The sequence below is a fragment of the Myotis brandtii genome, unplaced genomic scaffold (genome assembly GCF_000412655.1).
Source record: "Myotis brandtii unplaced genomic scaffold, ASM41265v1 scaffold4, whole genome shotgun sequence".
NCBI classification, from domain to species: domain Eukaryota; kingdom Metazoa; phylum Chordata; class Mammalia; order Chiroptera; family Vespertilionidae; genus Myotis; species Myotis brandtii.
In genome coordinates this window covers 1,616,398-1,631,042 of record NW_005365371.1, presented here as the reverse complement: position 1 = coordinate 1,631,042, position 14,645 = coordinate 1,616,398, and the positions used below count along the sequence as shown (strand labels likewise).

Sequence of the window (14,645 nt, the reverse complement as noted above, 5' to 3'; positions counted from 1 at the left end):
GAGAGAGAGAAAGAGAAAGAAAGAAAGAAAGAAAGAAAGAAAGAAAGAAAGAAAGAAAGAAAGAAAGAAAAAGCAAATGAAAAAAATGAGTGACTTATGTCCAGATCACTCTGTATACAAGGCATGGGACATTTAAATTGTATTTTAGAAAGTTTACCATCAATAAAAATGAAATTTGAGAAGCTTCAGCATGAAGTGCTTAGGGTTAAGTCCTGGTTCTGGATGAAATTAAATTACGTCAAACAGTTCATTTTCCAAGGACTAGAAGGGAGGCGCGACAGTGGTACAAAGTGGTGACATAAGGCCAAGGGCACACCAGGCCACAGAGAGTGCAAGTAAGATGAATAAGCCTGACGAAGTTTTCAGGAGGCACATTTTTGAGCCAACTTTAAAGACTCTAAACTGGAAAGGGAGAGGGGAGGAATCTGCTAAGCAAAAGAATGGCCTCGGCAAAGATCTGGAATGGGAAGTCAGGAAGACGTGAGGTTGCCTTGGCAAGGAACTGAGAGAAGTACAGTTCTGGGGGTTTCTCCTTCAAGCTGGGGTTGGTGATGGAAAGCTTGTTGGGGGCAGGTACTAGCAGTGGCTACTGGCTCTTCAGGAAGAAAAGCCCAGTTTGGGCATCAGAGAGCCCAGCTCTGGCCCTCACTGTGGGCTGAGCCCCACACAGTGGCCGTGTGGTGGGGTAGGAGGTGCGTGACAGAGACAGGAGGGACAGAGGAAGGAGATGTGCGCTAAGAACGAGGCCACCTGCACACTCTCTCAGACAGGGTGGGATTCAGAGACTAACTCCAGGGCAGAAGAGACAGCAGATATCCACCAAGGACTGCACACCGCAGACCACTGGCCGAGACCCAGAGCCCTCGAGTCCTAGGATCCCCACTTTCACAGAGGAAACGCACGCTCCCCCCCCCCTTTCCTTTCCTTAGGAGACTGAGTGAAGAGACTCGCCCATTGGAGCATTTCCTCAGGGCAGAGATACTGCGTGAGATCAAAGTCTTCCCACATAGGGCCCTCGAGGGAAAGGGCAGAATTCCAATAGCTGGAAATTGGACCAGGAGACAGGGAAGAGCCATGAGATTCAGGCTCACACCCCATCATTCACCTCGTTATCTGGAGCTCTTGAATGTTGCTAACTTTTAGAGGCCAAGAGCTATCTTCCATGACCACAGACTGTACTCATAGCGCCCAGTCATGAAAGCCTCAGCAAGAACCCTGAGGAATTCAGTACAAACCCACCCTCAACACTACAAAGGGAAAACTAAGCAATGGGGTTAGTGAGTGGTGACACAATGACTGGAAGCACACTGGCTAAGATATGGGTCTGGCAGGGCATGAGTAACTTCGCAGAGAACCCAGGACTTGCTGGAAGGGCTGGGCATAACTAGGCCAATTGCCTGCTGCTGAGCAGGTCACGTGGGCTGGGCTTCCCTATTCTCTCTGGTCGGAAGGGCATGTAAGGTAAGTGGTCAGAGGGGTCTACATACAGAGCATCAACCTACTTTTGACCCCAAAGCCTCACTGACCCACACTTATATAAACATCAGAACAAGGCTTATTCAATCACTAGCTTTAGCTTTAGAATGTGGCAACTTTCCCCATCTAATCCTGCTATGTATGGGAATCTGGCCCTCAAACAGCCTAAGAAGTCCAGGGCATGACGAGTTCAGTTAAACTGAGAGACTGGTCAGCACATTCTCTCTCTTGGGAAATACCCTGTGTGGGGCAAAGTCATCAATCTTTTCTAAATCTTTAGTTCCTCTTTTCTGACCGTGTTCCAGACATGATCTCATCCACTGTCACTATATCCCCCGAATAATAATGATGACAATTTACATTTGCTCCGTGCTCTAGACTTAAAGTGCTTTTAAGTGCATTGTCTTTTGGATGCCTACTTCAACTATGATGGAGTAAACATTTCCCCCATTTTACAGATGCAGAAACGAGGCTGGTGAGGTCAGGTGACCTGTGCATTCAGCTGGAGTCGCTTGGGGCTTCCCACCCAGGTGTTCCAGTCCCTGCATCTTCTCGGGGATTTTCTTACCTCCCACAAGGAAGAGGGGAGGGAGAAGCTGTAACTCCGGTTTTTTTGGTGAGGAGATTATGGCACTAATTGTAGAAGTGGCCTTCACATGAGGCATAGGGTAAGGAAAGAGACATTCTAGGAGATTACCCTGTACCAAAGTCATCTGGTGCCAGATCATCTGGCTGCCTGAAGCCAGGATGAAATCTGATTTCTTGGTGTAAACCTCAAACCTCAAACCTTTCTAACTTTACAAACCTGTAAAACTTTTACCAGAGTGACAGCTACGGCAGGTGGGTCAGACCCAAGGTTTGCATCCAGATAGCCCTCTCGCCTTTAGCTGTAGTTTTTTAAGCAAATGAGCCTGACCTTGTGAATCCCAAGACATGAAAGAGTCCATGATTTAGGCAGAGTCCAAGCCTTGTGAAGAAGAAAACGTGTCCATCACATGGACTTGGAGTTCCCCTTTTAACTTTACTAAATGTCCCCATCTCTCCCTGTTATTTTCAAATTCTAGGCATGTGATGGACTAAAGTCCACCAGAGATAGTCAATCCATACTTGGCATCACTGAAGCTCAGATATATTGTACAAAATAGCCCACAGCCTGAAACACCATGGAGAGATGTAATTACAGCTGAGGCTGCCAGTACTTGGTGCTGTCGGCTCCTGTAATGTAGTAGGACAGTTGCACTAGTCTCTAGGGAAACCCAGGCTGACTGGGCCTTTGCCTTGTGTCTCCGAAGATGAATAAAGACGTCCATCCTGGTGAATCCTGGGTGCCGCCTGGTACTGCAGGAGGCTGCAAGAGCTCAGCTCCCTTTGCCCTGGATGTGGCTCATTTTCCAGGTGGAATGAATCAGATGCGGTGGTTTGTTCCTGTCAGAATTTGGCAGTGAGCTTTCCTCCTGTTAAAAATTTATTCCAAACAAAATTGGTCCATGAAAGTGCCTCCAGTTGCTCATTGGCAGAGGAAAAAAGGACACATAATCTGCTTGGTGGGTTGTTCTTGTTGGCGATGTGTGTTTGTTTTTCCATTTGCATAACCTACAGCCTGAAGCCCTTCCACTCAGGCTCTTAGGCACTGTTACCTGACCCAGCTGCCTCATCTACCCACAAGTCCTCAGAAGCCTTGCCCTGCAGCCTGGATACTCCTGGTTGTGCCATCACCCTGAATGGCACAGCAAGGAGCACTTGCCTCAGGAGCCCGTAGGGGTCCTGGAACACACTGCCTACCTGAGACCACACTTGGACCAGAGCTAAGCGCTGCAGCCTGGAGCCTGACTAGAGCCCCTATTTCAGGAAAGGACCTTCCAGGAGAAGATGGGACAGACATGAAGGAAAAAGAGGAGGACAAGAAGAGAAAGAAGGAAGTAGGAAGAGGAGGAGGAAAGAGGCTACAGAAGTTACTGTTTTGAAGTGCTCACCATCATCGCGTCCCACATGGGCCAGTTTCAGGGGCCCAGAGGGCTCTTATTAGGCACCTACAGTGGGGAACTGGAAAGGCTTGGGAGGACACTGTGCACTCCCATTTTCTGAAGCTTTCTCTTGGGAAAAGATCCTGAAGGCCCGGCTTAAACCCAGCCCTGTTTGCAATGCTTATTTTGCTTCTTCTTACCCACTTATGACAGTACTTCTTTTTAGTAGCCTATAAGTTACTAGAATCTGAAAAAGAGTAAGAATTCTAAATATTAAAGACTTCACAAGCAAAAATAAGTAACATTGTAGACATATCTCCATTACCATGGATATATCATTAAGTGAAAAAAGCTGATGAATAATATACATATACGCTAACATTGTAGACATATCTCCATTACCATGGATATATCGCTGATGAATAATATACATATACGTATTGAGAAATATCTGGAAAGCATTGGCAACTGTTATACCGACAGCTGAGTGGGTAAATACAATTATTTTTGGATTTTTTGTTCATCTGCACTTCTATATTGAAATGCATAGTTTTATAATTAAAATTTTTAAAAAGAAAGATAAAACTTCATTTGGAAAAAAAAATAGAAATGAGAGTTGAATAAGCTCAGTGTTTCCCTTTGGAAAAAAAAATAGAAATGAGAGTTGAATAAGCTCTCTCGTTACTCTGGAATGTATGTGAGCTAGAAGCGTGGGCTCTGGGGTCAAACTGCCTGAGTTCAAATCTTGCTTCCTGCACTTGAATGATCCTCTCTAGGACTGACTTTTCATCTGAAAAGTGAGGATAATATTAAAACCTACACTACAGAATTATTTCAATAATTAAAAGATATTTCTTATAAAGGTATGTATAAAATAAATGGCAGTTATTATTACTTGTTCTTGTTTTCCTTTATAGCACAGGTTTAAAACCTTGCAGATATTTTTCAAAACATTTCTATCCTGGATAAATATTTTCGTTGTGGAATTTGCATACATTCCCATGCATGCAAATCCATCACATGCTCCCTCTTGCTTCAGCTGAGACAGTGCTGGCTCCCACGGCACAGCACACCCCCACGCCATCCTGCTCCTAATGTGTCACAGAAATGAGAGAAGGAGGGAAGAGATAGGAAGTCGATTTGGCTTCTCCCAATCTGGGCAGGTTGACCTGTGTTGAAACTAATTATTGGAAGACATGGTAATTGATGGTTTGCTTTCAGAATCAATACTGGGCCGACAAGAAAGCTTTCCTCTGCTACAGCTTCCCTGTTTCCTTTCTCAACCGTGCCAATGCTCTCCCTCTGAAAGTATCTTTATTCTTCCCATCTGCAGGCATTCTCACTGTGCCAGGTAAGTATGTTGTCACTCTGTGAAGCTAGTGGTCAGCAGCTGTACCCTCCGAGGAGGCCTGCTGAGTCCGAGTCCTTTAGGTGGGAGAGTGCTCTCTCTTGGTGCCCAGGCTCTCTCCCTCCTTCTCCCTTCCCTGGGGCCCCACGGCAGGCTCAGCTCCAGTTCAATTACAGAAATCAGATGGCCTCATACATCTTACTAACAGACTGGTCCCCCATAACAGGTCCCATGGGCAGCCAATCCAACCCTGCCCTGGTGCCCAGGTTTGATAATCAGACTCCTGTCCCATCCCTAAGAGCCAGCATTTCCTTCCTGGTGCCCCCAAAACCCTGCCTCTGATTTGCAGCCCAGTGGCTGGAGCCCTGCTATCTGTTAAGAGCCTTCTCAATGCAACCTACCCTCCCTTTGGCCCTGTGAACACATTGGTTCTTGGATGCCCAGGGCTAGGTACCCCCAACCACTCTCTCCCAGGTAGGACAAAGCGTTACTCTGCTGCCTTTGTTGGTTCTGACCATCTCTTCCATAATGCTCAACCTGAGGGCCAAGCTTGTCAGTACCTGAAGCTGACCTGTCCCCTTGGCACACGACCCATCTCAGACAGGCCCACTCTTTCCAACATATAAACAGACCACACCAAGTTGTGTCTTGAGAGATGGCAGCATACTTGATAACCTAGCCTGCAGGGCGTGAGGCTTAGAATTACTCCATCACCATTACCACGGTCACCTCTGCTGCCACAGAGCCCATTCATCAGGCACCTCCGATAACCCAAAATCCCTATGAGGCACGTTCCATATGTTATTTCTAATCCTCATATCACCCTTCAGGGTAGGTATCACTATCTCCATTTTAGAGTGGACACTGAAGCTCAGGGAAACTAGGTGACTGTCACAAGCCCCAGACCAACAAAAAGAAAGACCGACTGACTGTAGATGCTACGCTTTTCTTCACTAGACCATATGCCCAATAGATGGGAAATCCGAACTGAGGGGAATGTCTCAAATAGGCTGTGGAGCTATCCAGGGGGATGCATTTGGAAATTCTGAGGTTTAGTTCATGATAATCTGACCTCAGCAAAAGGTAAAAGGAAAGAGACAAAAATAATGTCCTGGGCTGGCCAAGTGTAGTCCACCATTTTGTGCTAGAAAATGGAAAGGAGACTCGGGCAAGATATTGGCCAAGTTAATTGTTAAATAGGCCAAGATCCAGCAGAGCCAAGTGTCACCAACTGTGTGTCACATCCAAAGTTCTCATGAGTCAAGCGACTCTATGGCAAGGTGGTTAAGAGCCTGGGCTCTGGAGCCAGACTACTGGGTTAGAATCTCAGCTCCGCACTTACTAGCTCTGCCAAATCAAGTTAGTTATCCAACCTTTTTGCCTCAGATTCCTTATCTGTAAGTGCGAATTAGAAATATGTAACTCATGGGATGTTATGAGAATTGAGTTAACATAGGAATAGAAAGTATTCAGTAAGTGTTATTGCCACTGTTATCATTACTGCTGTTATTAGAGTCTCCTCTGCAGGGAGAAGGAAAAGAGCCTATCAGTGAACGTGGCCTACTGAATAAAAGCATAACTAAATGAGTTGTCTTGGACTCAAAATCAATATACTGAACATAAAATCAACATGCTCCTTTTGTCTAATTTACTTTTTTTGCTTTGTTGTTACCTTTAAGATTCCTTTTTAAAAAGCCAATCTTATTCACACTAACAAAGGAGGATTTCTGAACGGGAACAAGAACTTCACCACACTTCAGCCACTAGAGGGAGAGGATTAAGCTTCCCCTGAAAGTCAGGCTCAGTGTGATGGTAACTATCCCAGCTGGAAAAAACATGGAACCTTAATGGGGCTGGGGAAATGGACAGAGTAAAGAATACCACGTCCTTTTTTCAAAATTGGTTTCCTGTGGCTTAATATGAAATAATTACTTAGTGTGTTTTTTTAATTAAAAAATACAGAAGAGTCAAAGAACTCACTCAAATTTTGACTCTAAGATGCCTCTTCCCAAGGGCCAGATGCTGGGCTGGGCTGTCTAGGCTAACTCTCGTGCAGTGCAGTCTCCAGTTCTATCAGGATGGCTCTCAGTTAGGTCCCAGGTTACATGATTCTGGGGCCAGTGTTCTTAGGAATATCCATCTCTTCTCCATTTATCGTTCTCAGAGCTGGAAGGGACTGTAGAGATCATCTGGCCTGAAATACACCTAACAAAGGAATCCCCTCTATATCATTCATTCCTTTATTTTTCAAATGCCAATTACCTGTTGGGCTCATCATGCTAGACGTTGGGATAAAAAGACTAACAAAAATAAATTCCTGCTCTAAGAAAGGTACCAGTCCAGCTGGATAGTGAGGCTAGCATACAATTGGTAACACCATGTGATAAGAACTACCATGATAGGATGTAACCTAGAAAACTGGCAATCAATCCAAACCATGGAAGCCACTGAAGGCTTCCTGGAAGAGGTGATAATTGAGATGAATGTTGAAAGAAGAGTAGAGCCCTAGCCGGTTTGGTTCAGTGGATAGATTATCGGCCTGTGGATGAAAGGGTCCCAGGTTCGATTCCAGTCAAGGGCACATGCTTGGGTTGTGGGCTCAATCCCTGGTGGGGGGCATACAGGAGGCAGCCAATCAATGATTCTCTCTCATCATTGATGTTTCTATCTTTCTCTCCCTCTCCCTTCCTCTCTGAAATCAATAAAAATATATTAAAAAATAAAGATGAATAGAAGTTCGTTAGGAGTGGACAGAGTTAAACAGGTGGGAAGGATTAAAGAGGAGATAGCACTGACACCTGAGAGCATGGCATGCTCAGGTCAACACTGGGACAGCAGGCCTGTAGGGGGGTAGAGGGAGCACAGGAGAAGTAAAAAGTAAAACTGGAGAAGGCAGTTACCAGATCATTAAGGTTATGTAATACCAAGAGTTTGAACTTTATCTAGGTGGGAAGCCATCTGTGGGATGGCTTTAAGGAGACCATGATTGGAGTCAGGGAAAACAGGAAGCTATTGTGATCATCCAAGCAAGAGGAAAATCAGACTGTGATCTAAGGCTGTGATGATGGAGATAGAGGGAAAGGGATATTAGAAGGTAGACTCTGTAGGACTTCAGGGTGGACTCATGAGGGTGAGAACAAGAGGGGAATCAAGAATGACTCCCAAGTTTCTGTCTTGAGCAACTGAGTAGTTGGTGTCCTTTGCTGGCATAGGGAGTACAAGAGGAAGAACACACTGGGAAGGGAAAATAAAATACATTTTGGACACACTGGGTTTGAGAACCCTCTGAGAAATCTAAGTGGAGGTATCCAGAAAGCCAAGGAATTTATGAACAGGGAGCTCAGGGGTAAAATCAGAGATGACACACAGATATGGGAGCCATCAGAGCAGGGCTATCACTTGAGCCTGGGAAAGAATACAAAATCATGCAGGGAGTGCAAAGTGAGAAGAGACCTGAGGAACAAATTCTGGGAGGAAATCAGAGATGACACACAGATATGGGAGCCATCAGAGTAGGGGTATCACTTGAGCCTGGGAAAGAATATATAAAATCATGCAGGGAGTGTAAAGTGAGAAGAGATCTGAGGAACAAATTCTGGGAGAAAGGGAGAAGAGTCTAAGAAGGACCACACAGAAAGACATAGGAAATCAAGAGCATGGTATCATGGAAGTCTTGGTAGAAGATAAGTTAATAAAAAAAGAACTGGTCAACAGGGTCAACTGCTTCAGTAAGACCAATTAATATCTGAAAAGTGTGCTTTGGATTTAGCAACACAATTGGTCAGGTGGAGACTTGGATAAGATTAACCTTGGTTAACAGAAGGCAAGAGGCAGGGGTCAAGGGCATCTAGGCCAATTAATATCTGAAAAGTGTGCTTTGGATTTAGCAACACAATTGATCAGGTGGAGACTTGGATAAGATTAACCTTGGTTAGCCAGAGGAAACAGAAGGCAAGTGGCAGGGGTCAAGGGCATCTGGGAGGTGAGGAAGTAGAGGTACAAATATAGACTCTTCTCTTGAGAACTTGGGCTACGAAGGGAAGGAGAAACAGGACAGTGGGGCCCCAAAAAGTTAGTCTTGGTTTCTTTTTCTTTCTTTGTTTTTAAGATGGAAAAGACTTGCAGATGTTTATATTCTAAGGAAAGAAGGGTTGCCTCTACTGGAGAAACCTCCTGTGATAAGAATCACATTACATGGCTAGACATTTCAAAAAGCAATTGTGGGTTAGAAGTGATACCTAAAATAAGCTAAAATTGGCTCACAATACCTTCCAAACGTATCTCTTCTACAGGCAGCCTTCAACTCTCAAACCCACTCCCCTGCCTTCAATAAAAATAAAAAAATTACTTATTCAGAACTGAACATATCCAGTTACTTCAACTTCACTATCCTGGCAACTTTCCAATAATCACAGGATAGTTTGTCAAGATCCTTTTGAAAATATATTTTCTAGAATTAGGCTCAATATTCCACATGTGATCTAAATCAGTGTATAGAGAAATTCTTATCCTTCTGGTTTACAGGTTTTATTTTACTTTATCTCACTACTCAAAAGCCTTTAATATTCCCTTTTGCTCTGAGAGTGATATCTAAACCCTTTCATCTAAGTGTCAAGGTTCTTGAGAGTCTAGACAACCTAAACTCAGGCTTTGCTACAATGATTCGCTCTCTACCATGTAGAACCTTTGGCTCTCAGCGACTTATTTTATTTACAGTGTCACAAAATTTACAGGCAATGCCAGGAAAGTTGAGGACTCTCATCACCACCATGTTTTTCCTTGAGCCAGAACTGGAATCACATACTCATTTTCCATATCCTCCATCTGACAGAGCAGACAACGGTCCTCTCCAGGAACCACCAGGGCTTTTTATTGGCTCTCCTTTCATCTCTGCTATTTCCCCATCTCGTTCATTACCCTCAGGTCTGTAGCTCTCACAGGGATGAGCCTTTCTGATATACCCTCACCCTCCAATTAGAGTCCTTTAGACAAAACATACTCTTCTATTGCCACGTTCTACTTATGAGCTCTATACCCTGAAGTCTTGGGAATATTTATTATATTAATCTTCTTGTGTTAAAATACCTTGCTTGTTACACATGCCTTTTGTTGATATAAGAGAGGCTATAAATATTGTTTGCAATCTATATTCTTGGTATTTCATTTAAACCCAGGGTGATGATCTAAGGGAATTTACTCCACGAAGTGCTTCTTTTTAAGTCACCTGGTGCCTCACACAGCTGGTTGTGGCTTTACTGGGATAATGTCCTCATTCCACTTCAAAATTCCCTAAGTCCTTCTAGATAGGTCCACAAGGTTTTCTGCCAAAGCACATCCTCCCCAATCTTTACAGGATGCACTCTGCCCCATGTCAGAAGTCCATTATCCTAGTTCTATAGGATATAGTCCAGAAAAACCTTTTAAAATGCCATCAGCATCGGCAGCCACTTGTTCTCAAAGCCTCCCTTCTTTCGATAGTCATTGCCATCACATGAAACAAGACATAAAAACACCACCTGTGCTTCCAAATCTTTCTGTTGGCTATCCAGAACTTCAAAGTCATAAGAAATGCAGTCCCAAATCCTCCTGAGTGTACCGTCCGTTTCACACACTGGGTTTGAGAACCTTCTGAGAAGCAGCCAAAGTGGGGGGACAATTCATGGTCGTGGTACGAGGTGCTTGGCAGGCTCTCTATAATATCTTGGATATTGGCTCTGACCCCCTCTCAATTTTCCACATCAAAAGCATACACTTGGTTCAGAGTTACCATGGCAGGAAACATCTTTCTCGCAGCAGCGCAGGCAGCAATGTCTGCCTGTGTCCACAGAGGGGATGTCCTAAAGCCACCCGCGGGAACAGGGCTGCACAAGATCCAAAGGCGAAGACTGCCCTTCATTTTTCTGCTGTTTCACATTCTTCCACTTGCCCACTTTCTGACATTAATTTCTCTGCATATTCCTGGCTTTCTTCCTCACTATATTTTTTCATCCTGCTTAAGAGCCTTTCATCCTCTCTAAGAAGCTGGAGTGTGAAAAAGCATCTATTTAGGCTCTTTTCCTTCTGCTTGTGTTTGCAGCTGCTATAATTGGTCTCGGGCATGAAAAGGAAGATGCAACTTATTCCAAAGGTCACCACACCACCCCCGAGGCAGGTGCATGTACTGGATTGCCAAATGTTTCCCTTCCATTTTTGCCTATTTTTGACCCCAAGAGTCAGAATGAAAAAATTTTTTAAGTGTGTTCTAGTCAAGTTTGAGAAAAAAGCTAGGGTCAGATAGAGAAATAACTAACCAGAGGTTATTGAATAAAGTACTTACTCGTGACTATGTTTTTATATTTCTTAAACATCTTTTCTTTAAATGGTCTGCTTTTTCAAAAATGTTTCACTAATGCTACTTAATATGCTTAGCTGCTTAAATAGGATTTGAGACATTGGATAATATATATTTGAATGTAAATGCTTGATAATTTTTGACTAAGCTGGCTTACAGAAAGTCTGGCATTGCAGATAATGAGGTGATAAATCAGACTGCTAATAGAGAATGCACAGCAGCTCTCTCAACCACAGGCACTTGAGTACTTTCCCACTAAGTAACAGCAAATATCTCGGTAGAAAGTAACAGTGTGGTATCCCATTCTACCTCCTGGGCAGATATGAGCACATCTTTCCCCTGACAGCTATGCTACTGTAGGCAGCAACTTCATCTTATACTTGTTCATACTCCTGATGATACCTAACATGCCAAAAATGTATATAAAAATATAGTAAGTTACCTTTTTAAAATCTCGTTTACTCTATGACCCACATCATTTGATGAGTTTATGGACAACTTGAATCAAGGATCTACCAGAACCAGGAGGGGTTCTCACTGGTGCCAGGATCTTCTATTCGAGCACAGAAAACTCAGTAGCTTGGACTAAGAAAGACCTGTAGAGACAGACCCTGGGTGCACCCCCTGGCTGGACCCTCACCACCTGCCTGTCAGGAGCTTCCTCAGTCAGGTTATCATGACTGGTCCTCTCCTCCTGCCCGTCAGCTTCTTGTAGGCTATTCAAAGAGTGCCCTCTGCAGGATGAACTGAGGACTCATAAGTACTTAATTCATTTCCTTCAAATGACAGGTGAAGAGTCTGTTTCAAATGTGTTCAAGAGCTAATAAGCACAAAATTTAAGTTCAAGTTTAATGAGAGATAATGGATTGCTACATTCATTCTTCACAGCTATCATTTATATTTATTTTAATAATTTCCTTAAATGTCTTTACCCCAAAGGGTAACCAATGGTGAGAATCACAGGTGCCCCCCCATCTGTCTCAGAGTGGAGACCGGATGTGTTCCATGGCTCTCTGCTACACCTCCCCCTCTCCCTGCATAGCCATCTCTGCCGGAGGGCTGGTCCTCCCTGCAGAGGGCAATTTCCAGGAGCTGAAACACATGCCAACAGCTCTTCCTGCTTTGATTCAAGTCCATGTTTTAAACCTGAACACAGAGAATGGGAGCTCAGTGTTCCCTTCTCATGTCAGCCTCAGGTCAAATAATCATAGAATCATAAAGCGGAAAGCGGTTCCTTCACTAAACCATGATCCTCCACAGGACCGAGGAGCGATGCCCCAGCCTCCTACTTCACACCACGTGACACCCTTCCTGCCCGTATCTCCTACCAGCACCCCAAACAACAAGGAACAAGCTTCTCCACTGTCACTTAGTGTCACTGATCTCTGACTAACCCAAGAATTATCCAATTCCTGGTTAGATCCACTCCTCTCCTCCAGAGGCACTCACCTAACTGAGAACAGAAGTGAGAGAGAAAGAGAGCACCCTTTCCTGCCTGGATCTCCCCCTTCCTCACCACCTGAGCGTGATGATCACATGCACAGGACAAGGCAGGGCTGAGGCAGGCGGCTACCAATGGTCATCTGCCTTTGCTGTGGTCATAATTGGTTTTCCCATGTGGACTACCAATTCTAGGATGCTAGGCAGCCCCACTGCTCACTCCCTCCCGCCGAGTGGGAACAAAACAGGATTCATTTCTAGACCAGCCGTCGCCAACCTTTCGGACTTCATGGACTACCGGTTGGCAACCGCTGTTCTAGACTACAGGACCCACCCATCTCTAGAGCCCTACATACAGCACAATGCGGCGACCTGATGGCCCCTGGCTTAGGTATTCCACAGCTGCTATTCCTCTTCCCAGAGCAAACATTCCTCCTAAAAGCAGAGCCTTGGGGAAGGTAGAACTCTTCCTTCTTTCTCACCGTCTATCAGAATCCAGAGGCAGGGAGAAGTGGATTATACCAAGAGATTAGTAGTTGTAATACATGTCAAACAGGATGGCCACAGCAGCCCCCTCTCCCATTCTTGCTTTTTGCTCTGCATTTTTCATGAGCAAACCGGTACTCGGAAATGAGTTTATACCCAGTTCCTATACCTCAAAAAGGAGGGACAGCATGGAGTTAGGTAAGAACACGACTGTGGAGTCAGAGAGACCTGGGTTGGAATCCCAGCAGGACCCCCACCAAGCCAGATGACCTGAGCACACTGAGAACTTTCTGTGCCTCAGTGTCTCTTCCATAAACAAGGTCAACACCATCTGTCAGTCAGGACTGGTGGGATGTAAAATACATAATGGAAACAAAAACTTTAAAAAATGTGTCCATTCTTCCTCTAGTATGAATGTAAGTTAATGTGTGTCTGGTACTACATGAAGGCATTGTCCCATGTGAAAGGCATATCAGGCACCAGTGAAAATGCAAAGGAGCAATTGGGAGAAATGGGGTTAACGTTGGGGTGGCTGCCAGGCTTGCTTGGTTGTAAAACACATAAATGACAGCTCTTTCATGAGCCTGTAACCAAGGCTGTCACTGCCTGTGAGGCTGCAGCAGGAAGGGAGCAGAAGGGATGGGCTGGGTCAGGGCTGGGGTGGCTCTGGGGACGTCCTCCCTAAGTGAAGAGAGGCCGAGGCACAAGACAGCCAAAAGCCAAGAGCCTCAAAGCTCTGGGATAGCTCCATTCCAACAGATTAGCCCAGGTTCCACCCCCCATTCTCAGCAGACAGGGGATCCAAATGGCCCTCTCCCATCCTTTGCCCCTAACAGGCTGGAGAGGCACCCAGAATGCCTGGCCACCCAGATATTTTGGATCTGTGCTACATCTTGCCCACAGTCATACTGGCCCTGTGTCTACACTACGCTGGCATAGTCCAGCTAGTTCTGCAGAAGGTCCTTGTGTAGCTACGAGGCTTCTTTTTGTTGTTGTGGTGGTGGCCAGTGGAGGTGATAAAATATACATAATACCAAGCTTGTCAAGTTCAGTGGCATTAAGTAGATTCACATTGTTGTGCCACCATCACCACCATCCAGCCCCAGAACTCTTTATTTTGCAAAACTGAAAGTCTGTGCCTATTAAATAATAACTCCCCATTCCTTTTCTGCCCAGCTCTCTCCCATTCTTTGTCGCCTAACAGACTAGAGAGGCATCCAGAAGGCAACCACCATCCTACCTGCTGTCTCAATGAATTTGACTATTCAATAAATTTGACTACTTCACATAACTGGACTCATACAATATTTGTCCTTTTGTGACTGACTTATTCCACATAGCATATTGTACTCAAGTTCATCCATGTTGTAGGATCCTTCTTTAAGGCTGAATAATATGCCATTGTATGTATATATCACATTTGGTATATACATCCATCAATGGACACTAGCACACTTTTGGCTACTGTGAATAACACTACTATGAAAATGGGTGTACAAATGCTTTTCACTTCCCACCTTTTAATTCTTTTGGGTATATACCCAGAAGTGGGGTAGTTGAATCATGTGGTAATGCTATGTTTAATTTAGTTTAGTTTTCA

At 44.6% G+C, this 14,645-nt stretch overlaps 1 protein-coding gene across 16 annotated transcripts in view; it reads right to left on the bottom strand.

The window, feature by feature from the left end:
* Positions 1–14,645, bottom strand: part of KALRN (kalirin, RhoGEF kinase) — a 586,523-nt gene that overhangs the window by 317,521 nt on the left and 254,357 nt on the right. The gene's annotated exons all lie outside the window — the stretch shown is intronic.